Source organism: Protopterus annectens, chromosome 10.part0 (assembly GCF_019279795.1).
Source record: "Protopterus annectens isolate FY-2018-M chromosome 10.part0, PAN1.0, whole genome shotgun sequence".
In the NCBI taxonomy this organism is placed as follows: Eukaryota; Metazoa; Chordata; order Ceratodontiformes; family Protopteridae; genus Protopterus; species Protopterus annectens.
Genome location: NC_056744.1, coordinates 479,569,515 through 479,595,496, shown reverse-complemented (window position 1 = coordinate 479,595,496; position 25,982 = coordinate 479,569,515). Strand labels below are relative to the sequence as shown.

The window sequence follows — 25,982 nt, the reverse complement described above, 5'->3', positions numbered from 1 at the left end:
AGAGATGGAAAAGAACATTACCTTAACAAATAGAGAAACAAATGCCACCAGAAGGTATTTCCCTTCCTAAATGTTTTATGGACTATGATGGCATGGATTGACTACAAAAAAGCTTTTGATAGTATCCCACATTCATGGATAAAAGAGTACTTAAAAATGTATAAGATACACCTTACACTGATCGACTACATTGCTTGTCATGGTATTAAAAACCCCAAAACTTTGGAGAAATTAAAAAGACAACATCAGACCCTATATTCAGTGTAGCAGCTCATAGTTCATGTTGAACTGGTTGATTGGTTTTTAACTTTCTCTCAATAGAACAATCCTAGGTAACCCAGGCTGGGCAGCTGGATACTAGCTAGCTAATACTTTACTGACCCAGTACCAATGGGCTTTATGGCAGGCACATAGATACCTCTCACCATAAGCATGGTTGGAAATGGTCAGGTCCTCAATCTACTTACCAACAGCAGATACCCATGCCTATTCTTGGTGTCATTAATCTGATCAAATCATCTACAGTCAATTTTTACACCATTGATTGGCTAGCTCTGACACTGTATGCAGTATGTGATCAGTTTTCACCTATCTAGAGGATATTGCACACCAAAGCTGATACCTAAAGTGATTGGGTTACATAGCTCTTTCCCTGATAGGGACAGCTGGAGTCTGTGTTGCTGCCAATGACTCCATTCTGTTTTGGATGGGTTTGAGGTGAAAACATCCATCATGTTTTGGGAGGTAGTAGGAATCCCACAGAGGCACTGGGAAAACATACAAACTCTACACAGGCATTGGTCGGAGGTCAGGATCAAATCCTGGACCTTGTGTTTGGCAGGCAAAGACCTTAACCATTATGGCAGCTGTGCATCATTTTGTCATCCTATGGCATTTCAAATTACTGAGATGCTCTGAAATATTATGTTTAAGAAATCTTTAAGTCTTTCCAATATAGAAAACACCACAGATGCAGCTGGACATATATCTGACCCATTCACTAAGGTAGTAATGTTAACTTATCTATTATATCGAGAATCCCTTGAAGTGTTTCATACTCATAAGGGACTGAAAATGTCTTAACATCAGGATAACCACAGCTTTCAATGCACTGAGATTTCTAGTTAGTCTCTTCATTAAGAGTGCTGTACTTCATATTTCACTATCATAAGACTTAAGCAACTGTAGCTTCAAGTGTGTGACTTATGGTCAAGCCTAAATAGGTTGGAAACATTTTTTGTCAAATAGGTCTACAAGGCTTTTACCCCTTACTTGATCCTAACCTCAAGACTACTGTTTTTTTTCCATTACATTTCAGTCCAAAATGCTCTCCAGTTCCTGTAAATATATTCATAACCTGAGCAATGGCTTCATCTATCTTTTCACTCATTAAGATACAATCATCTGCAAACACCAAGAAGACAGTTTTCTCCTTTTCCTGTGTCTCTAGATTTTTTTTAGGAGTCAGATCTCTTAGGTAATTTTTCTGTTACTATGGTAAAAAGCCCTGGTGTCAGCTGGCTCATAACATGGGCAATGGCTTCATCCATCTTTTCAGTCAATAAGATACAATCATCTGGAATCATCAAGAAGACACTTTTCTCCTTTTCCGAGGATTTTAGAGCCATCTCTTCCCCTCAGAGCTTCATCCCTGAATAGCTCTGACCCAAGGTCAGCTTCAGGGCCAGGACTCCTTGGTGCGGAGATTTCCCTACCATCCTCCGAATGAAGGGACTCTTCCATTCTGGTTGCAGCATCGGCTTTCAAAGCTTTCAAAAGAGTTTTGGCATCTTCCAAAGAAAAGGCAGCTTTAACCAGTTCAGTTCCATCCAAACCTCATCTGCACTCATTGTCTTCAATTCCACAACCTAGCTGACAGGATCAGCCTGTTTCAATTGCCGCTGAGGAAGTTTGCTTTGAAAGCTCCCCACAGAGGGTGCTCCCAAAAAGTGGACATACGAATGGAAGCACCTGAAGTCTTCACCAGAATCTTTCACTGAAGATACTGACTTGGAAGATGGAGGATTCCCCTCTCTCACTCTCTGAAGACAAGACCTTTGGTGATATACTCAAATTAATGAAACAGAGAGGGGATTGGTCATCCCAAGACCCTTCACCTGATGAGTTAGTATTCGTGGAGGCTTTTGGTACCAAACCAAAATCTTCCTGGGTGGTACCACCTGTTAATCCTCTTACAGATCTTATGGCTCAATGGGCATGTAATAATGCAAATGTGGTGGTGCCCAGTCCTAAAAAGGCAGATAGAATTTAATCAGCACCCACAGATTGGAAGCACTGGAGTAAAGGCCCACTAGTAGATGCAATGGTGGTAGCAGAAGCCACCAGGATGCAACTATCAGAAGAAAGCTCTTCTGTTCAACCCCTAATAGAGAATCTAGAGTGATGAACAGATTTGGAAACAGATGTATGTGTCAGATTGAGGAACTACCTTGACCACCTAACAAGATTCAGAAAGACTTGACTAAGGAGTTTTCCAGGTCTCTCTCAGGAGTATTGTCAGTAGAAAGTCAGAAGACAGTGGACCCCTAGCTTTCCACTCTACAGTCTTCTTCTAAAGTTGCCATGCGTCTGCTTTTGAATGCAGCTGATGGCATAGCAAGTGCAGCAGGCACGAGCATTACCATGCAAAGCCACACCTGGATGAGACTATGTGACTTTGCGAAATGCTTCAAGTTGTCCTTCATTAATGCCTCCTATGATGGTTCCACCTTGTTTGAATACACTCACCAGGAGTCAACAGGATGGCAAGACTCCCTCTCTGCAGTGGGAGTACGCTTCACCAACCCACAAAGAAAATTCTCTAGGAACCAGAGAGGGAAGATGTGGTTCTGCAAATCACAAAGTTCTTTCCATGACTTCCAAGGTGACAGGCCTCCCCATGGCAGAAGAGTAGGTAATTTTAATAGACGAAGCCCGAGAGGCAGAAGCAGACTGTAAAATCAAGGTTTTTGAGGTCTCTTCTCTGAGAAAGCCTTTCACTGCTACTGAATGGTTACCTTGTTGCTGCACACTGGAGGCAGTTGGGGGTGGTGTTTCTCCTTACACCATCAAACCTGGCAAAAGATAACATCAGATTCATAGGTGCTAAGTATAATACCCAGAAGCTATTCAATTCCCTTTTTCTTCCAACCCACGAAAAGGAAGAAAGTCCCCAATGTTCCACCCTATCAGTGGAACTTAGCATCCGTAGAAATTTCAAAGCTGTTAGATGGTCAAAGTTCAGTCCATTCTGCCTCTTCTGAGGCAGGAAGACTGGATGTGCTCTACAGATCTCCAGGATGTCTACTGCCACATCAAAATAGCAAAGCTTTCAAGAAGGTTCCTCTGTTTCTAGCTGGGAGCTAATCATTTCCAATTCAGAACCTTACCATTTGGTCTCACCACAACCCCCAGGGCATTCACCAAGATCATGACAGTAGTAGTGATGCACCTGCACATACTGGGGATATACGTCTTTTCATATCTAGACGATTGGCTCCTTACTGTCCCCACAGAGCATCTTGTACTCATGCACCACAGCCATGTACTCCAGTTGCTTCTGAACATAGAAATCTCAATAAACCTACCAAAATGTCAACTGACTCCAACTCAGTCTATAGAGTTCATAGGATGCTACCTAAATACCAAACATCAGATAGCCTGTCTTTCTAAAACCAGCCTTGCTCGGATGTGTGTGTACAGAAAGCTACTATAGGTTATGGGGGCGGGGGAGGGGTTGTGTCATTATTACTTCTTTCATTTTCATCACAGTCAAACCTTAAAGGTGTGTACATGAGGTTATTATAGCTTATGTTTGGGCTGAGGACAATGTGGTCATTGTTTCTTTTACTTTTCTCACAGACTTCAGAGGTGTACAAAGAAGTTACTATAGCTTGTGCAGGGGCAGTGTACTGTCTAAGAGCAACAAAACAGAATACATTACTGTACTCTTTTTTTCACTTTCCTTACAATCAAACTTCAGGCATGTATACAGGTAGCTGCCTTTGAGAGTCTGGGTTGAGGAATCATGCTATCTATATGTATGTCAGCAGTCACTTGAAATACATAACGGTGACAATTTGAATGTCTGCTTTTATCCCAGTCTAACACCAGAGGGATGCATAGACCGTCTTTTTTGGGGGGAGGCAGGCAGGCAGTTCCCAGATAGGAGCTGTGTATCCAGAAAACAACTGGTTTATTTGTTTATTGTGAGCTACTATTTTGTCTTCTTTGAACAGTAAGCCTTAGGTACAACTTATGTCTTCCTTGAAAAAAATAATAAGGCTGCATATTTTTTATTACTCGTGTTTGTTTAGGTCACCATCGGATTAAAAGGCTGGGGAAAATGCTCTAAAATAAAGAGCATCTAAAACCCAATGACCTCTTGGGCCCTGGCTTACTTGAGTTATTTCCTAACTGGTTATTACTGTGCTGTCTTGGGCAGGAAAGGTGTGTTGAAAGGATATAAGGAAAACTAAAGTTGAATAGCAATACAATTTCTTTCCTTAATTGATTTCTATTCAAGCCATCATTGAATGAAAGGGTTGTTTAAAAAAAACTTTGAAATGCACTTCAGAGCACATAGGAAGTTATGGCTTCTTGAAAAAGCTGAAGTAAAGCAAATGTGAAAAAGGGAAGAAAAAATAAGGTGCATGGTATAGGGAGCCCAATATGGCTGGAAACTGGGGAAGACTGGAGGGTGTGTGTGTCTGTGCATCTGGAGGGGGGTGGCTCAAACAGTAGGCCTAGGGTGCCATTTCACCTAAGTCCAGATATATACACAGAGTTACTGCAATGTATCCTTGTTTCAACTAAATGCCAGTAACTGTAAATGCCCTTTGTGAAATAGGCCAACATAGAGGGGTACATAGGCCTACTATAATTTAAGAGGATTGTAGCTACAGGTCAGTCTGTGCTTACTACTTCTAAAACTTTGCAACATGAACTAAACGGTTGCATATGAGAGGTGGCAGTGACAGAGTGATACATAGAGTGGAAATGCTAGGGGCCCCCTGACTTGGCATCTGCTGGGGGCCCCCAAAATACTAACACCGGCCCTGTGTATACAGTCTGTAAATAATGTACTGAAAGTGACCAACAGCAGAGATACCTTTCGGTGTATGGTTTAAAAATGCTGTTTTTTTTCACCACATTGAAGTGATTTAACACCCAATATTAAGGGGATTCAAACAGGCCACTTGTGGTTAGGATAAAATGTGATGGCAGCACATTAACAGCAACTAGCAATGCTAAAAGCAAAATGCACCTCACAATAACATTACACTGTGATGTATTAATCATAAAGAAAAAATAATGTATGGGGGTCTATATACAATCTCTTTTTATATTAAGTAGCATTGACCAATTTCAAATGTTTTTGGAAATGATAACATATATATTTATTATGGGAAGTTAATGCTGTATGATCTATTCTCATACTTAGCTTGCTGCTAAAATTACTTAACCTGGTTTTCAGAAAATGTATACCTTCAACCCTTTGCCTATTCACAAAATGACAAACAGCCATCCATAAATTGCTAAGCCTTTTCTTTCTCATGGAATACATACCACTAGACTGCACGTGAAACTGTAGTGCTATAACTCATACTAACTAAAAATTTTAAATTTTTCCAGCTATAAATTAATCCTACTTTTTTGCCCCCAGTTGCATTTCTGAAACATCAGATTTTTGCAGACATGAGCATCAACAGCTTGGGAATTACTTCCTTAATCACATTAAGCACACTTCATTATTTACACAACACTGTTGTTGACAGGAAATGCTCTATACTTAGACACATTACATATACCAGTATTGCACTTACAGAAAACAGGCTTAAATCTAAGTTTTCAGCCCATTACTCATTCATTAATTCATTTATTGACTTATCTCTTTATTCTGTATAGATGTGTTCACAACAGAGAACAACAGTTTGATATGGCAGAAGTGGATCTCCATATGGAGCCAGCTTTATATGAATACATTACAGAAGCATACAACCAACATAAATACCACTGAGTAAAGAGTTCATTATAGCCTGAATTTCAGACAATGACTCTCCTGACTGTTAGGAGGCTTTTGCTTCAGAGAGTACCATGGGTAACAATGACAGTAGCCTGCAATGTCATAATACAAACAATAAGCTTTACACTTGCACGAGTGATGTCTTCCTGAAGGATAATGGCAATATTTGCCTCTATACTCACCCAAGCCTCACAGAGATGGAAAAGAACATTACCTTAACAGTAGAGAAACAAATGCCACCAGAAGGTATTTCCCTTCCTAAATGTTTTATGGATTATGCCAGAGGAAAACACTTTTGAGTGATAAAATGAAAAACTTTTGGAGGTTTGATCTACAGCTGTTTCAAGAATTTTCATTAACCCGTACTCTAAGAAATAAGATGCAGTCCTCTTTAATCCCTTGTTTTCCTACATCTCTTTAAAAGACAGTGTGTTCATTTCCATCCAAATGACCAATTGCTCTAGTGTGAAGGCACTGGAACAACAAAGAAGCGAGTTATTTAGGCTGGAAGCATTTTTATAAGTACGTGGTGTAAAGATAAATCGGCATTTCTGTCCATTGTACAGATAGAAAGACAAAGAAATTGCAGGAAAGCATAGTGTATGACATGAAAGGATCATAAATGTGTGGAAGAGAGAATTTAGCATTGCATAGATAGCTGTCTGGCACCCAAAATATCACAGCATCGCTTGACTGCTCTGCTGACGAATTAGAGCTTTGGCAAAGCATTTGCAAGAGACACCTCCAAGTTCTCTTTACATATCTGAACAGATTAAAAAAAATGAGATGATTCATCTCACTGGCTTGAAGAGTTAGGGAAATATTCTAAAGGAGTGAAAGATGCATGTTTCTTCAGACTATGTAGGACACTGCTAAAATCTCTCACAAAAAATGTTACATCATTGTACAGGGAATATATAAATTCAAGAAGTAATGAGTGAGTTTGTATGTAGCGCACCCGCAGGTATAGCTGAAGCAGATATGGGTTCCTTCCTACCTGACTCTGGTGACACCCCTATAGGCCCAACATACCAAGGTGGCAAGATTGACAGATTTTATTCTAGGTGACACACCTAGTTTAAAAGGCAATAGCACAACCCCAAACATATTATTTCAACACAACAATGCACCAGTTAGCAATAATTCAAGGTGAGATATGCATGCAATGAAACTTACATTCACCCTTTTCCCCAGAACTCAACAAAAAAATGTTTTGACATTCAAACATGCACAAAGAAGGCAATATCAATGAGCAGTAAAGCTTTATAATGCAGCAATACAAACACGGGAAAAAATGCAATGTCATCCAGCAATAAAAAAGTTATAATACAACAATACAGGTATGAGAAAATGTAATGTCATTGAGCAGCAAAATTCCTGAAGGCAGCAGCAGTAACACAAGCAAAATGCAATGTCATTGAACAATGAAGATTTATAATGCAACAATACAAATATGAGAAAATGCAACGTCATTGAGCAGTACTAACACCCTCAATCCTCCTTGATCAATTCTAAACAGACCAACTATGAAACACTCTATTATACACTGCTCACTGGCCAGTGACTATTTGCAGTCTTGCTGCCTGCATGATGGGGCCCAAATTGGAGCTCATAAGGATCCCAGTTATTTGTTATCCACAAAGCATTTGGGGGGGGATCCACAATCTTATAATAATATAAAATGATGGCCAGAGCCTCTCACCACTCAGTTGGGAATATCCTAGTGACCAGGCATTGCGGTTCTTCTGATGAGAAAAGTAGAAATATCACCTGCCAGGACTCTGGTAATCATCTATGGCTTCTCTGTACTAGGCCCAAAGGAACTCCTTTTCTTGCTGAATCATATGCAAGCGTGTAACTACTGGTTTCAGCCTTCTCTCCTGAATCCAAAAAATACCATCATCCAGGATTTCAGCAACAAACAGACACAAACTGCTACTTCACTTCCCTGTCGCAAAGCACTAGGAAAGAAATCTAGTCCTGCTGCAAGGCCCTTTTTCCCTTCAGCTACCAGTTTCAGTCTTCCCTCCTTCAGCTAGTATCTCAGTCTCCTCTTTCACTTTTGAAATTGTCTTTTATATCCCTGAAACAGCTCCATGTTGTGGTGTAATGAAAAACTACAGTCTAGTACTTCTACAATGAAATACAGTGGGAGCTACATGTATAAGCTTTTAACACCACTTCTAGAGCATTAGAGAAACCTTTCCTGCAGGAGCTAACAACATGGAGTATGGAAAAAGAGGATGACTAATGCACTAAAGGGAAATACCATTTTAGTAAGTTTGAAGAAGAATACAGGTCCTCTCTCCAGAGGCACTGTAGTCTGCATACAAAGCTCACAACCAGAACATGGCTACAGTGTACACCTCTGCAATGCATACAGTGGTAAATATACTTGAAAACTATAGGATAGTAATCTCTAATTTAGGTCCCTCATCAACATGTTAAAATGCATATTTGCCACAGCAGAAAGAGCCTGTAAGTCTGTTTTTATAGTTTTTCCAAATGGTCTTCCCTGATAAGGCTCAAACCTCAACAACTACAAGCAGTGTTGACTCCCTGATGGTGATTTGAAACACATAATCAAGAAAAGTAATCTTATCTCTTTTTGTGTCTAAAGTATAGCTGTTTGAACTAATAGAATTACTTTTTGTGAGGATGAGTGGGCAAATACTGCCAAGTCAAGATGTGCCATGCTGATAGACTCCTACCCAAGAAGACTGAACACTGTAATTAAATCAAAAGGTGCTTCAACAAAGTATTAGTTTAAGGGTGTGCATACATAGCAAAGTATTAGTTTAAGGGTGTGCACACTTTTGCAACCAGCTTATTGTACGTTTTTTATTTTTTTAGATTTTCCCCTAATGGATTTGTTTGTTTTTTCAATTGAATTTTACAGGTTCTAGGTCACATTAAAGGTAGGAAAAGTTTTGAAATTATTTATTTTGGTCTCATTTTTTATATCACAAAAACTTGGCATTTTAATAGTTAGTGTGTACTCCTGGCATTTTAACAGGGGTGTGTACACTTTTTATATCCACTTTTATATCCACTGTATATCACTGATAAGACTCACAGACTGCAACTACTACAAGCAGTGTTGACTCCCTGTTGGTGATTTTTCTCACCTATCTTTCATTTCCCTGCTCTCATGTTTAAACTTGGTGATTATTGACCTGCCATCCCTTACTGTCAACTGAGCTTTGAAAGCTCCTTCCATTCTACACTGCTGCTGATATTTTGAATTATTTTTTTGCCATTCCTTGTGCTTATTTTGAAAAAAAGTACATTTTGTCTCTCATTGTTCATTCTGCTAATTTACTTACTATTTATTTAGCTAGTTGTGGATAAATTAGTGCATTTTTATACTCCAGCAAGCTCTTTATGTGTTTTACATTAATAGGGCTGAGGATTTTCCATCTACTGGCAGTAGGTGGTAGCCTAGGCTATATGATCTGGAAAACACACTAGCCCTGTGCATAGCCTGTTTATTGGCTAAATGACTTATTAGTCACCGTACCTTGTTTTTACTGCTGTATAAATTCTGCATGACTGAGTAGCTCATTTCCACAGAGCTCAACAATGCTTGGCATCCTTCCGTGTGTCTTGCATCTGTTGCCATCTAGCCAAAGTCAAGTACTATTATTGAACAAATGTACTTCTATAAGCTGTTTAAAGTACACTGCAGTTGATTTCTTGAATTATTTATTGCCTTTCCTTGGGCTTATTTTGAAAAAAAAAAATAATTTTGCCGCCCATTGTCTAGTCCGCTGATTTACTTCCTCTGAATTCATTATCAAGCGAGTGGTTGAATAAATTAGTGTATTTTTAGACTCCAGTAAGCTGTTTACTGTGTTTTTACAATAAGAGGAATGAGGATTTTCCATCTAGTGGCAGTAGGTGGTAGCTTGGTCTATCTGAGCTGGGAAACATACTAGAGAGCCCTGACTGTAGTCATTTTAAAGATTAGAGGGGTTAGTCAGATCACCTTGTTTAGTTTTAAATTTGGCACATTTGCATGGCTCTTTGCTCATTTTCACAGAGCTCAGCAACACTTGGCATCCTCACCTGTGCCTCAGAAGTGTTTATGTTGCATCTGGTTTCATCCAGCCAAAGCTATAAGCTTTTATTGAATTATCACACTTCTATAAGTTGTTTAAAGTACACTGTTATTGATATCTTGAATTATTTATTTATTTATTTATTGTGTTTCCTTGTGCTTATTTTAAAAAAAGTATATTTTGCCTCTAATTGTCTGTCCTGCTGATTTACTTGCTCTGAATCCGTTATCTAGCTAGCTACTTATTGAACACACTGTATTTTTATACTCCAGCAAGCTCTTTTCTGTTTCCTTTCTAGCAACTATTCTCGCTTGCCTCTTCTAATGTCTTCATCAGTCTCTATATTATGATATGTTGCTATACCTGTAGCATAAGCCTTCTCAGTCATTATAGATACATCTTATCCATAAAGCTCTGCTAAGCATAATTCCATTTTTCCATCCATGTTTTGATATTGTAAACTGCTTCATGAACTAAATGCTGTAGCATATTCTTGTATTTGTAACTATGTGTATTATATATATATATATATATATATATATATATATATATATATACACACACACACACACACACACACACACACACACACATACATACATACGTAGATATATATATATATATATATATATATATATATATATATATATATATATATATATATATATCTAGGTTCATAGGTAGGTACTAGGCTATTGGCCCTAGGGCTTATACAAGCCTAGCCAAAAAGGTACCCTGGCTTTCGCCACCCAAGAAAATTATTTTCCTGTGCCCCTGTCAAGCAGAACCACAGAAGTGATCCCCGGGGTGAATTTCCTATTATCCATCCAATCATCAAGATTTTTCTTGAAGAGTGTTAATGAGGAGCTCTGTTTGACATAGATAGGTAGTCTGTTCCAGAGTATGGGAGGTCTCTGAGACAGGAATCTATCCCTCCAGCATGTTCTGTTTATTGTGGTGACAAGGTTTAGGTCCCTAGAGCGTGTAGCTTGGAGGGATTGGGATTTCTTTAAGTGGAGCATGTCCAACAGCTCTGGGTTTGACATAGCTTTCTATGTTAGGCAGAGATCGCCTCTGAGTAGGCGATATGCGATGGAGTAAAGCTGGAGTTTTTTGAGACGGTCTTCGTAAGGCATCTGTTTGAGGCCAGTAATCCTCTATGTGAGGTATTTTTGCGGCCTTTCCAGTTGCTGTACATGTCTTGTGAGGTATATACCAAAAGGGGCGTTGTACTCTATAATGGGTCTAATGAGTGATGAGTAGAGGGGAATAATGACCTCTTTTTTTCTGGATGAGAAACCTTTTGTGATGAGGTGTGCCATGTAGAAGGATTTCCTGACCACTGTGGCGATGTGATTATCAAAGGAGAGACTACTGTCCACCTGAGTTCCAAGGTCTCTTATCAAACTTTCGGTGTTAAGTAGACTACCGCTTATGTGGTAGTTCATGGGTACAGAGTTTTTACCAAAGGGGATGACAATGCACTTTTTGGCATTGAGCTTGAGACCATGTCTTTGATACCAGGCATCTGTCTCAGTGAGGCCCATTTGTAGGATGTCCACATCGTTAGGAGTTTCGATTATGGCTCCTAGTTTGCAGTCATCTGTGAATTTAGTTAGCCAAAGACCTTCTGTGTTAGCCTGTACTTCAGAGAAGTAGATACCAAACAGGAGAGGACCCAGGACTGAACCCTGTGGTACTCCACTTGTCACTGGTCTGAAGTCTCATTTGGAGTCTGCTACTTTCATGGTGTGGGTTCTGTCAGTAAGCCAGTTGGCAACCCATCTTGTGACATAGGGATTTATACCTAGTTTAGTGAGTTTATCTATAATTCCAGAGTTGGGGATGGTGTTGAATGCCTTGGCAAGATCTAGATAGGCTGTGTGAACCACCTTACCCTCATCTATGGCTTTGGTGACTACTTCAAAGAAGTCTATCAGGTTTAGGAGACATGATCTGCCTTTTACAAACCCAAACTGTGTGGGGTCCAGAGTTTGGAGATCTTCAATGTCTTTGTTTATGAGTCCATGATGCGTTCCATGGCCTTGCAGATGAGGCTCGTCAGGCTAATGGGGCGGTGGCCCCCCCATTGTGGAGTGGGATAACTGTCACGGTGTGCCATTCAATGGACACAAAGCCTGAGGTGAGGCTATGATTGAACATGGTACTTATATATATATATATATATATATATACATATAAATACACACACACATATTTGTTTTTAGCATATCCTTGTATCTGTATATGTTTTATTCTTTTCTTATGTGATCCTAGTCACTTGGGCTGTGCCTGCAAATGGTCAGTTGAGGTCAGTGCACTACCCCAGTAAACAAATTTAAGTAAAAAAAAATAATAATAAATATGGGCATCTTGAGACAATGTAACAATTGTCTCATGCTCACTGAAAACTATTTAATGCTTAATCGTTAAAGAAACGAATACAGTATGTGAACAATCCACCCTGGTAAAATCAAATATGAAACAGATTGTACAATAAAATAAAAATAGCATAGTTAAACTTAGGAGGTGCAACAACCAAAAAGATAAAAACTTTCTCATAAAGCTGAACAGACAACTAAGGAGGCACATTAAAACCAACAAATCTAATGCTGAGATTTGAGATAGTCTTCCAGGCTTAGGACAACCATAAGGCCTTTTTTAGCCATGTCTGAAACCTTAAAGGCAACACATGACAGTGTGCCAGACTGGTTGCAAATGGAACCAAGTTCACGGACCCAGAAAATATAGCAAATTTACTAGCTGACAAATTCAGGTCCAAATTCACCCCCCCCTCCCCCCAGCTGCTCCCCAGGCAATATCAGCAAACATAACCTCACTAACTTTCAATAAGAAGCAGGTCCTAAATGTATTCTTGAAGGCCAAAAACGCAGCCTTGATGGACCCAGATAATATCCATGGATGCCTCCTAAGCAATCTGAAATATGAGCTATCAGGGCCACTGGAGTAATTTTTCAACCACAGCCTCTGAACAGGATTTGTGCCATGTGAATGTAGGACTTCAACTGCTATCCCACTGCACTAAGGGGGACCATCAACAGATCCTGGGAAGTACAGACCCATTAGTCTGTCTAGCCTCTCTGCAAAGCCATGGAAAGAATTTTCATGGAACTGATTAATTATATAGGAAACCTTCAGACACTGGTCTTAACCCAGTCTGGTTTCGTCAAGGGCAGGTAATGCCTACTACACCTGGTAGACTTCTTTGGGAAGATCATAATGCAATGGAAGAGGATAAAACAGTGCATACAGCCTACATTAACCTCTTAAGGCATTTGATACAAGAGCACACTCAAGCACTGTTAACAAATTCACAGACTTAGGCATAAACCCCTATGTAATGTGCTGGATAGCCAACTGGCTCACAGATAGGATCCAAGAAGTTAGGACTGGGGAAACCACCTCCACTAAGAGACCTGTTACCAAAAGATTCCCTCATGGCTCAGTGCTGGGCCTGCTCCTCTTTGGCATCTAATTCTCAGAAGTCAAGGCCAATGTCAAGTGTCTATTGCTGACCAAGTTTGCAGATGATTGCAAACTAGGAACAGTCTTTGAATCCCCCAAGACACAAATATCCTGCAAAAAGGTCTAACACAGACAAATGACTGGTGTTAAAGCCATGGCTTAAAACTCAATGACAAGAAAGGCATAACAGTACCTTTGGGGAAGTTGTCCACCCTGGGAATCTACCTCATTGATAAAACATCCCTAAGAGTAGACCTAGTAGTGAGGGACTTGGGGATGCATGTAGATAGTAACCTGGCTTTCGACTAACATGTGCCTAAGGTAGGAAGAAACTCATTATATGTTATATGTTGGTTTCCGCTCTTCTTTCTCAAATGATAGACTTCCAGACTGTGGGGTTCAGGGACAAGCATCCCCTGACTGTCTCCAGGGTGTGGCTGTCAGGCAGCAACTCAGGAATGCTGAAAAGGCCTATCGGAGAAGGGACTCCTAAAGCGTTGGTTTTGCAGATCACTTCTGCCATGTGGGCAATGTCCATCATTAGTGCTCCAACCTCTGCCTCAAGGGAGGGCCTGTCACCACAAGTATCAGAAGCAAAACCTTAGGATTTGCAGAATCACAGTTTTTTCCCTCCCCTCTTGTTTCTACATAAGTTCCTTTGGGGGTTAGAAAACCAAATCCCTATGGTTGACAAGGTTTTTCTATCTTGCTCACTTCTGGATAGCATGTCTTTTACCTTTGGTCCAAAGAGGGTGGATCCATCATGGAGAGCACTGATAAAGGATGTTTTAAAGTTCTCTGCAAAGTTGCACAGGCACATCTAAGCATGCTGTCTAACAGTTATGCCCGCAGCTCTTGAAGTGACCTCTGTTGTGTTTGATATAAAGCACATAGGCACATTTGATAGGGACTGAAGGATGACCAACTATGTGTCAAGAGTCTTCTTCTCCTCTGCAGACAGGGACCCTGAAAGGGATCTAGAAAGTTCCTTGGTCAAATTCATCTGAAAGCATTTAACATGAGCCAAGTACTTCAATACCTAGAAAGTGAAGTTCACTGAAGCATAAACCTGCTTCCCAAATATACCCAACACCCCAGAGTTCTTATTAGGGTGATGGACAGTGGAGCTTTCCTCAGCTATCTCCTTCTTGGTAGCCTCAATCATCATCATGGAATCCACTGTGGGACCCTTGTTCCAAAAGGGGTGATCTTTAGGGGATACCAAAAACTTGTCCAGCTTCCACGGGATAGGTTTGGCTGCAGCTGATTCTTTCTATGTCTGCTTAGAAAGCAAATCCACCATCTCTTCAGTGGGAAGGACCACACAAAAGGTAGACAAGAATAGCCCCGAAAGCCTCAAGGAATACTAACTCTTCCTGGGTGGGAGCTTCAGAAGACCACACCCTTTTCTAAATAGTTTCCGCAAGGGGGATCTGAGGGACCCTTCCCCCTCATCAAAGTCAGTATCCTCAGTTAGAGACTCCTGAGGGGAGCCAATGTGCTTTCTTTTGCAAGAAGCCTTCAGAAGAACCTCCCCAATGGGCTGGTATGGGAAGGACTAGGAAGCCAATGGTGAGTCAATGTAGACAGTCTCAAGAATCTGAGGGGCTGGCTATCCTATCAGGATAGGATGTGTAGGATCAGGACCCAGGACCCAAGCAGCTCCTATGGGGAAGTGACAGATCCAAAGAGATAGGGATGTCAGCTACCTAGGTCAAGAAAGCACCCTCTCTAAGACTTCAAAGGCATAAGCTGAAGTAGAACCCAAGACCCCCCAGTAGGTGCTGCAGTGCCAAACATGGACAGGTCCCAAAGGTTCGCTTGAATTTGCTGAGCTATCTAGCACCAAGGCTCTGAGGGAGAGGGACAGCTCCAAAAGCTGTGGAGTCAGGCCAGACTTCCCAGATCTGACACTGACAACACAGCTCCAAGATCCATCAGAGTCCGAGCTACTCAAAGCCAATCAGATCAGCGATACAGTGTGAGTTGACTAAGATCAAGCCTTTGAATCAAATGCAGGGAAACCCCAGGAAGCACTCAGATACAAAAGCCCCAAGTGACAGGGTCGAAGCTGACCTATGGCACTGACAAGGGTCAGAGCTGGGAGATCCCTGAACAGGATTTTGGTCCTAAGGAACTTCACCAATGCATGACCATCTTTGAAAGGCTCCTGAAGGGCCGTGCTGACCCGAGAGATGAAGCCATGGTTGAGGGTCTGGAAGTGCGGTGAAATGGTCTGTCCTGGAGAAAAAGGGAGTGAAGCCTCAGAGAGACCAGTTATGGAAAGAAGCATGGTTCACACAAACGAGTAGTGCTGGTTTCAAGGAAGACAGGCAAGATCTGAATCTTTAGGAACCTTTAGGGCCAGACCTGAAGAAGTTGAGCAATCTGGCAACTTTGTTTTGGATTTCTCAGATTTTTCCTTCTCTTTTTCCCTGGTGTCAACTTTTTAAATTCCTTACATTTTTTCTTCTCTTTTTTCCCTGGGCTTATCCATAATCTTTTCACCCTTCTTGTCGCTAGATTTCTTTATTTCTTTGCAGAAGGAGAAACAGCAGAAATGAGATTGTAAGAGGAAAACTTCTCTTACTGTGGCAGGGTGAGTTGAAGGTGGTACAAATGGGATGCTGCTAGTCTAAAAGATCAGCCCCTAAACAGTAAATGCAAATCAGAGTTTGGTGTTTTATGCCCACAGGCCACACATTTCTTAAAATCAGAAGGCTTTTGCGTTATAATGTCACTGACAAAACAAATACCACACAAACAGTAACACTGTAAAGTAGAAAAACTTCTACACTAGTAATTGAATTAGAAATAGATCTTCTCAAAAAACACTAATCTTAGCAATAATGTACAAAGAAAATTAGACAAATGTTCCAAATAACATACATGAAGAGAAAACAGGTGCCAAAAGGATGACAGAAGAGAGAAAAGTTCAATTTTTTTGACCAGAAAAAGGGAAGGTAAATAAGTAACAATAGCAACAGTAATAATATATATAATACAACCATTTGGAGGTAAAACCTCAAAGAGCTTGACAAAAAAGAGCACTTAGCTGAAACCCTGAGCATGAGGGCTGATGTCTAACTTACTAACTACAGAGGATTATGGGTAAGTGGAGGAGCCTGACCTTGTATCCAAAGTTTGAAAGTGGACAAAGCTGGATCTTAGATCTGATAACCAGTCAATTGAGGAACAGGTGGAAAAGACAACATCAGATACATATTTTTTATTTGTCATATGCTGTGCATAACATATTGTAGATTTGCTCTACTAAAGTGGTGTGGTCAAATTCAGCATAATGCTGCACTGCAAACCCTAATGATAGTCTAATGCTGGCTGCACTACAAATGCTAGTGATAGAATACTGCCAGCTATGTACAAGAAGCGTATCCAATGTTTTAGAGGTGCTCACTACCGCGATCTGTATTTCATTTCCATTATGGATGTTGAACTTCTTTTTAGTACACCCAGTACAAGAATGCCCAAGAATACTTCTTTACTGAACTCAATTACACCAGAAGTAAAAATGTTGCATATTTTGAAAGAAAAAGAAGTTATGTACTAACTATAACATTCTGTCTGTGTTGCTCATTTTCACTCTTCCTCAACTGATGGGTTCTGATCCAAACCCTTGGATCTGACTCAGCCGTTGCTAAAGTTTGTGGCAACCAAAAACTCTTGAGCTTCTTCCTTACCCATAATTCACCAATCCAAAGTACCTCAGATCTTCTTTGCTGATTTTACTAGAAAGGAAATATTTGCAGTCAAATAAGAAGACTATATCTGGAGCTCAATATAAAGGATAACGATGTCCTCTAACCACTAATTCTTTCAGGAGTTTTCAAACGGTGGCAGTTGGTGAGTGGCGAGTTCAGGAAGAATGAAAATGGACAACACAGATGGAAGAGTACATGGTGAGTTATGGTGAGTACATAACTTCTTTATCTGATGTTTTCAATTTTTATTCTACCTTTAACTGATGGCATAGAGTCCCCAGCTATCTAAGATCCGGGGGGGGGACTCAAAGAAGGATATTCCTGAGTACAGCTGAACCAAATAATGCTCTTCCTCTGGAGACCAGATCTAATTTGTAATGAGTAACAAAGGGACAGGGAGTAGCCCAAGTTGCTGCTGCGTATATTTCATCCATGGACATTCTAGACTGAAATACTGAAGAAGTTGCCATGGATCTAGCGGAATGGTCCCGTAACGATTTTGGTAAGGTAATGCCAATTTGTTATAAATAAATGAAATACAATCAGTCAGCCACCTGGCTAAAGTTACTTTGGCAACTGGCTTTCCCAATTTACTTCTGCAAATGAGACAAACAATTGGTCTGTTTTTCTGATGTCTTTTGTTCTATGTAGGTAAAAATGGGATCTATATTATATGCTCAAAGAGACTTTTCTTCGAACATATAATCATCGACACCTAAACAGCAAATGCTGTAAAGCGCGAATGGCCATGTCTTTTGAATTGCAATTCTCCCCAAAAGGAGGGAATTCTGAAGGGCCTGCAATGCTAAAATCACTACTCTCATCTCTAGGACATCGATAATGAAAGTTGGCCTCTTTGGAGGCCAAGTGCCTTGGACTGTTTTCCCCAGAAAATACTCCCACCCCCACCCCAACTGGGAAGCATCCGTAGTCACTATTGCTTTGGGCTGAGGGGGCCTTGTAGAACTTGGTCTGATTGAATCCAGCACTTGAGATCACTCTTGCATGTGTGGGTGATTTGTACTGAAATAGACGTGGGTTTGTAAAGTAACAACCATTGTGTTGCAAGCATCTACTGTAGAATCCTCATGTAAAATCTGACTAAAGGTACTAGTGTCACTGCTGCTGACATTGATCCTAGAGCTTGAAGAACCAAGTGGGATGAAATCTTGGTACTGCAGATTATTTTTCTCACCTGTAATCGTATAGTCTAAACCCTTGACATAGGCAATGAGGCTATCATTGACTTTGTGTTGAACAGTGTTCCTATAAATTCCAAATTTTGACTTGGTTCCAGTTGAGACTTTTCATAGTTTATGGTTATCCCCAGATGAGAACATGTCTGGAGAACCTGATCTCTTGCCTTTATTAACTGATTACTGATTGGGGCAGTAATGAGCCAGTTGTCTAGGTATGAAAACACCCGGAATCCTTGCAGTCTCAAGTGAGCAGCCACTACTGCCATACATTCTGTAAACACCCTGGGAGTTGTGGTGAGACCAAATGGCAGAACTCTGAACTGGTAATGACTAGATCCTAATTGGATGCATAAAAACTTTCTGATTACCTGTTCATCTTTATGTGATAGCACACATCTTGAAAGTCTCTCCAGCACATCCAGTTATCCTTGCCCATAAATGGTAGAATGGACTGAACCATAACCATCCAGAACTTGGTGCATTGAACTGACTTGTTTAGGTCTCCAGTCCCCTGTTTCCTTTGGCATTAAAAAGATCTTGACTAAGTTCCGGATTCTAACTGGTCTGGTGGGACATCTTGGATGACTCTTTTTTTCTCACAGATTTTGTGTGTGAATTGCTGCTTGTTCCCTTTAACTGGATGGAACATCAGGGATTTTTCTTGAAATTGGAGGAGGAAGGGAATAGTGTATTACATAACATCAGAAATTATCCTCTGTACCCATGTATCTGTTGTTATTTCTACTCAGGCTCTCTGGTGCAGAGATAGTTGACCCCCAATTACCTCCAGAGGAGGGCAATTGGGCCTCCTGTCAGGAACACTGGAAGGGTCTGTCACAGAAAGAATCTCTGGACCCCTAGTTTTGCAGGCCAACTCTGCCATGGGGGTCACGTCTACCATTAGAGTTCCCCCTCTACCCCTGGGGGAGGTTCCTCCACGTGCCTCCTGGAAAGATCCCTGGGATTTCTTGAACCACATTTTTCGACCATTTCATTGATTGCTAGAAAAGGATCTTTGAGGGATCAAAAAACATATGCCCAGGGCAGGCAGGATCTTTCCAACTGTCTCACACCTGGATAATGTGTCCTTCACTTTGGGGCCAAACAAAGATGTCCTGTCAGATGGAGCACTGACAAACAAAGGCTTGAAGGGCTCTGCAAAATCTCATAAGCGCATCCAGGCATTCCTCCTCATAGAAATGTCTGAAACCGCTGCCCTTGAAGTTCCTTCGGCTATATGTGAAATCAGCCTCATGGAAGAATTGGAAATAGATTGCAGGGTAGTCAAATGAAAAGTCACGGATGATTGTACTTCTTCAGAAATGGATCCTGGAAGGGTATTTGAGAGCTCCTTAATCAAATCCCTCTGTAACCTTGTGAAATGTACCAAATAATTCAGTGACTTGAAGGCAAAGGTTGCTGAAGCACAGACATGCAGCCCAAACCTGTCCATCACCCATGACTCCCTGTTGGGGAGATGAACAGTGAAACTCTTCTCAGCAGGTTCCTTTTTAGTGGCTGCCACCATGAACATGGCATCTTCAGGCACCTCTTTTCCCCAAAACTGTTTGCCCACAGGTGGTACTACAACTTTGTCTGGTCTCCGAGGTATAGGTTCAATAGTGTTGGGGTCATTCCACACCCACCAAGAGATCAACTCAATTAGCTCGTCGGCAAGTGAAGTCACCCAGTAGGTAGATGGGCCAGTAGCAAAAGCCTCCAGGGATACAGACTCCTTGACTGGACATCCAGCCACCTGTTTGCGTTAGGATTTCAAGGATGTCTCCAAATAAGACATATTCAAGAGGTGAACATGGGGACCCTTCACCTTCATCAAAGTCCATATCTTCTGTGATAGACTTATCTGGGGAGTCCAAGTGCTTCCTCTTGCACATCTTCTTCTTAGGGACCTCCTCAGTGGGATGCTCTGGGGAGGTATCAGAAGAAGTTGGGATACCCTGATGAGAAGCCTGGCATTTCCATACTGTCTGTCCCTGTGGAAAGGAGGGAGGAGACTCCAAGTGCAGAGACGTCAAGGCTGCAGATGCAGACTGAAGATCTGAGGGGGTAGGAACCTTCTGTGTTGCTGAGGCAGACAATGCTCTCTCAATATCCTGAAAGGCAGACCTCCCCAGAGAGAGAGGATCTCAAATCTGAAAATGCAAGCTTTTGGACCATTGTCCTGCACTACTCTGAAGACAATCCGCCCGAGGCAGAAGCTGGAGCTGAGCTAACCTGTGCTGAGGCTCCAAGGTGCAGAGACGTATCTGACAACTTTGGAGTTGACTCCAACACCTTGGACCTTACAGGGAAGCTATAGCTCTGAGTGCTCTCCAGATCTGACTAAACTGAAGTGCTCAAAGTGAACTTTGGATCCATAGATAAAGGTATCCTCAGATCCAAGTTAAACAGATCTGGACAACTTGGATCCAAGGACTCTGAGACAATAGAATGAGTCAGAGGAGGAAATGGTAAAGTGACTGTGATGAAAGAGCGGAGGTAGAAGCCAGTAAAGCACCAGTCAGACTCTGCACCAAAAGAATCCCTCTCACCACTCTTTCCACATCATCTTCCATTAAACTCCCAAAAGAATGAACAGAAATTACAGGGGGGCCTGGATCTCTCCATAAAGGGTGAGGGGACCCTGGAGGGAACTGGGTCCACAGAATGGGAGTACCTGGTCCTTATCAAGTAGTAATGCTCAAAGGAGTAATTGAATCTGTTAGCATTTTTATTGGATCCAAAGAAGTCAGATGTGGCAGCACTTTCTATTTTTGTCTCGGATACGATATTGAGATTTGATCTGATAATTCTCTTTCTCTGCTTCAGCTCCGATGTTGAGGTCTGATCTGACAGTTTTGACTTTTTGTTTTTAGGATCCGATGGTGAGGTTGGATCTGATTGAAGTCTTTTTCTCAATTGCTCTGAAGCATTGGAGAAAGAAGGAGAAGGACTCAGAGAAGGAGACTTAGACTTCCTAGATTTTTTGGGTGACAAAGCTCCAGATAATGCCTCACTGAAAGAGAAAGTAAGCAACCCTTTTAGAATTAGCTTATTTTTACTTTCAGCTAGAACTCTGGGATTAAACCCATGACAAACAGTGTAGTCCTCTTGTAGATGAAGAGTTCCAAGGCAGTATACACATATTCTTTCACTGCCATTGTAGAAACAAGACAGAAAGTTAAAAGGAAACAACCAGATTTTGATGAAAGTACCAGACAGAAAAAAAAAAGTTATGTACTCACCATAACGTTCCATGTTTGTTGTCCATCTCACCTTCATTCTTCACTGGTTGGGTCCAGAACCGATTATCAGTTCCGACTCGGCCTAAATAAAAGCTTGAGGACTTCCACCAGTTTGTGGCTGTAGCCCTATCCCATCATGCTTAAAGAAGATTACCCAGATCTTGTTTGCAGATATTAGACCTACTGACAAAAAAACTATTTACATGTCTAAAACAGGCTAATGAAGACAGTCAGAGAACATTCTATTTCAATCAGAACTGCTCAGTTCTCCAGGAAAAAAAGGCTGGGGGAAGGAGGGTGGAACGTAAGAATGAAGATGAGATGGACAACAAACATGGAACGTTATGGTGAGTACATAACTTTTTTATGTTATGTTGCCCTATCTTGCATTCATTCTTCACAGGGACAGCGTCCCTAGCACCATCTTTCTTGGCTCAAGGGAAAATACTCTTCAGAACAGTGGACCCAAAGGAGGCCACCCAAGAGGTGGAAGGGTGAGACCCAAAAGCTTCCATGTATACAGACTCATCCTCAGAAGGGGTGATGGGCTTCCAGCCACCTCTCTGTTTAAGGATTTCAAGGATGTCTGCAAAGGAGACATTCCCAGAGAGTGACCGTGGGGACCCTTCTGACTCATTGAGGTCTGTATCTGAAGTGATGGACTCCTCAGGGAAGTCTAAATGCTTCCTTTTGCATAATCTCTTCTGAGGGACCACTTTGGATGGGGTAATCTGGAGAGGTTTCGAAAGAAAGAGCTTCACCCAAATGGGGCATCCTGAGGCTTTGGGTCTCCACGTCTGTGTGGATACAATGGTACTGAGACAGACACTGGCACTTTAGGGGGAACAGCATCTGAAAATGAGAATGGAGCTGTCTGTGGTGATAGCACTCTCCTCATCAGCTCAAAATCCCCTGGGCCCTGATTTGAGGAAACCTCTGGCTGGGAAGAACTGGAAGGCCTCCCCAGAACCAAGGCAGTGGGCTCTGAAGCTAATGTAGGAGCCAAGCTCATCCGCGCCGAAGCCCTGAGAGGCAAGTATGGATCAGACAGCTGTCTGACCCAACTCTCCTCACTGGACCTGTGTGGAGTGCATCGGCTCCTAGACCTCTCAAATTCCAATGGAACTGAGGAAGTCAGAGTGGTAGATGGGCCCGATAATCCTGGTGCAGGTCTCGGCACTGATGGTTCCACTATGATCGTATCCAGGCACTCCAGCTCAGAAGTCCCAGATCGGGTTGGAGGAGGAATCAATGAAGGGGAGGTAGTCTTTGTTGGCTCCAAATTCCACTGGGTTGGAGTTGACTATATCTTGGCCAGCCCCAGTGTCCATAAAAGTCTCCTCACCACACAATCCACATCGTCATTGGAGAGGCTTCTGGAGGACTGAGAGGAAAGGGTAGGAGACCTCACTGGCTGCAGCAATGGAGATCTAAGATTTGGGGAGACTGGTTCCAAAACAGGGGACCGGCTCCAAAATTGAAACTCCCTCGGCCCTAAAATCACAATAGAAGCCAAAGAGGAAGATTTTTTGGGCCCGAGGATGAATCTTTCGCAATTTTTTTAGTTGGTTTCGAATGAGGAACAGAGAAAGATGCTCTCTTGCCCAACTTCTCAGACCTGCAAGGTGGGGATTTCTGTGTTTTTGAGGTACTCTGAGTCTCTTCTATAGCCTCTGTGAAAGGAGTCTTTAATAGGCATCTTAATATCAGTTTGTTCTTTCTTTCCATCAACACCCTGGAGCTGAAAGCATGACAGAAAGAACATGATTCCTGAAGGTGAACTGCACCTAGACAATAAACACAACTGGTATGTCTATCAGTTAATGACATTTTCTGACTACATTTGTCACATTTCTTTAAACCCTGAAGGTTTTGACTCTTTAGGATCTTTCTACATTTTTGAATGATAACAGTATCAATACACAATCAATGCTAAATGAACTCTGCTAAGGGAAAAAAAAAACATTTTTTTTTTATACAAGTCAATAGAACAACCCCACAACAGTAATAAAAGGTTTTACTATGCAATGGGACAAGGAGGGGCAATTTTCTAAGTAAAACAAACTAGCCCTAACTAGAGCAGAGAAAAAGAAAGGAGGAGGAAGGCAAGTTAAATGGGCCAATGGAAGCCCTCTAACTTAAATGAGCTACCAAAGCACAAGAAAAGATTTATATCTCCAAGCTCTCTAACTTAAACGAGCTTGGATAGCTGGGATAGGGAGAGAGAAGAAAACAGGGCCAAGAGGTAGAAACAACAGCCACAAGAAAAAACAACAAAGTGAGCACTCTAACTAGCTAAAATTAAACTACTGACTCTCTAATTGCTTAAACAACAGTAAAAGGGACAATTTCGATAATTTTCAACAATCAGTTAAAGAAAAAAGTTTCCACTTAGCCAGAGCCTAAATGGAAGCACCAGATCTTGCTTAGCGGCAAATGAGATCTGGGTAATCTTCCTTAAGCATGATGGAATAGGGCTACAGCCATGAGCCAGTGGAAGTCCTCAAGCTTTTGTATAGGCCGAGTTGGAACCGACAATTGGTTCCGGACCCAACCAGTGAAGAATGAAGGCAAGATAGGACAACATAACATAAATTATTATTTTAATTTTTTTTTTAAAGAAAGATATGAAAAATGCAGAAATTACCAGCAATGGTAATAAAAGAGACTACACTAAGTGTAGAAGAGGTAAAAAGCATACTAACAATAGAATTCAAGGGTATAGACTGTACGGAAGGAAGACAAATGACGTAATAGATATTTTAACCAGTAAAAAGGATACTATGTGAAGCGATAAGGTAAGGGATAAAAGAAACCTAAGAATTTTAAAAGATTAGTTAAAAAAGGGTATAAACTCACAAACTTAAAACACTTATCTGCTCAAGAGCAAATGGTCAGCACGTATTTCGTGTAAAATGGCAAATGAGATCTGAGGTACTTGGGGTTGGTGCATTATGGGTAGGGGAGTAGCTTGAAAGTTTTTAGTTGCCATGAGCTTTAGCAATGGCTGATTCAGATCTGAGGGGTTGGATCCGAACTCATCAGTAGAGGACAGAATAAAAAGTGACAACATCAGATCAATACTTTTTCATTTTGCCACATGCCACAAATAAAATGTCATAGACTGGAGCAACTAAAATAGTATACTCATGTACCGATGTTCAACACAGTGCTATACTGAAATCTTTAGATCTAAATTACTAGTCTTACGTGCTTCCTGCATATCAGTATGCTGTGGTTACCACCTGAAAGTTCTGTGATGAAATCTCAGAAGGGGACGGAGATATAGCCTTTATATATAGACAGTGTAGATGTTGTTTACAAGATGTTCACTGCCACAGTGTGAAATTTTGCATTATACTCCTTCTCCATTGTAAGTGGTATCTTGTACCCCTGTTCAGTATACTGAACGCATTAATGGCCTAAAATACATATGTACTGAGTTGTCATTACATACAAAGTAAGAATTCTGAAAATGTTATAAGTAAAATATACTTTGTATTTTCCACGTCATAGATAACATGCCACTCACTAGAGGACCGGAAGTGGTGTAGTCAAATTTAGCTTACTGTTGCACTGCAATAACTAAGGTAAGAATATCAGACTTAGCTGCTATTTCTGGACAAATACACTGTAGTTTCTAAAAGAAAGTTTCACTGTGAAATCTGAAAGGAGACAGAGAAATTACTATACATCTCACTCTCTCCTGATATATACATATACATATATATATATATATATATACACACACACACACACACATATAAATATTTATATATATATATATATATATATATATATATATATATATATATATATATATATATACTGGTCTACTTTTAAATCTCGAAAGACTGAAACACTGACTTTCAGTATCTCAAGACTTAAACACCAAACACCCCTACACCAAAATATTAAAAAAATGAGTGTCACTATACTGCAAATTCATAAAACCGAATTTTAATATAACCTCCACCACAACCTCACAACCACCACCTCCCCCTAAACCTTAACTAAGACACTAAACACACACACCTATAAAACCTATGTATAAGCAGGGGGGCAAGCCTGCCTGTGCCCCCCACATGCCCACTACTTATATATACCAACTCTGAGGTTGCATTATCATGAAATATTTAAAAAAAACTACCATTACGCACCCTACCCTTACTTTGCACACCATCAAACATACATTGTAGCATGCTTCAGTGATGCAGTGTTTCTTTTTTGTTTTTATTTCTGGTTCG

The 25,982-nt window shown here is 41.0% G+C and overlaps 1 protein-coding gene across 1 annotated transcript in view; it reads right to left on the bottom strand.

The window, feature by feature from the left end:
- The window catches only part of CFAP57 (cilia and flagella associated protein 57), a 1,240,893-nt gene that overhangs the window by 288,022 nt on the left and 926,889 nt on the right, over nt 1-25,982 (bottom strand). The window lies entirely within an intron of this gene.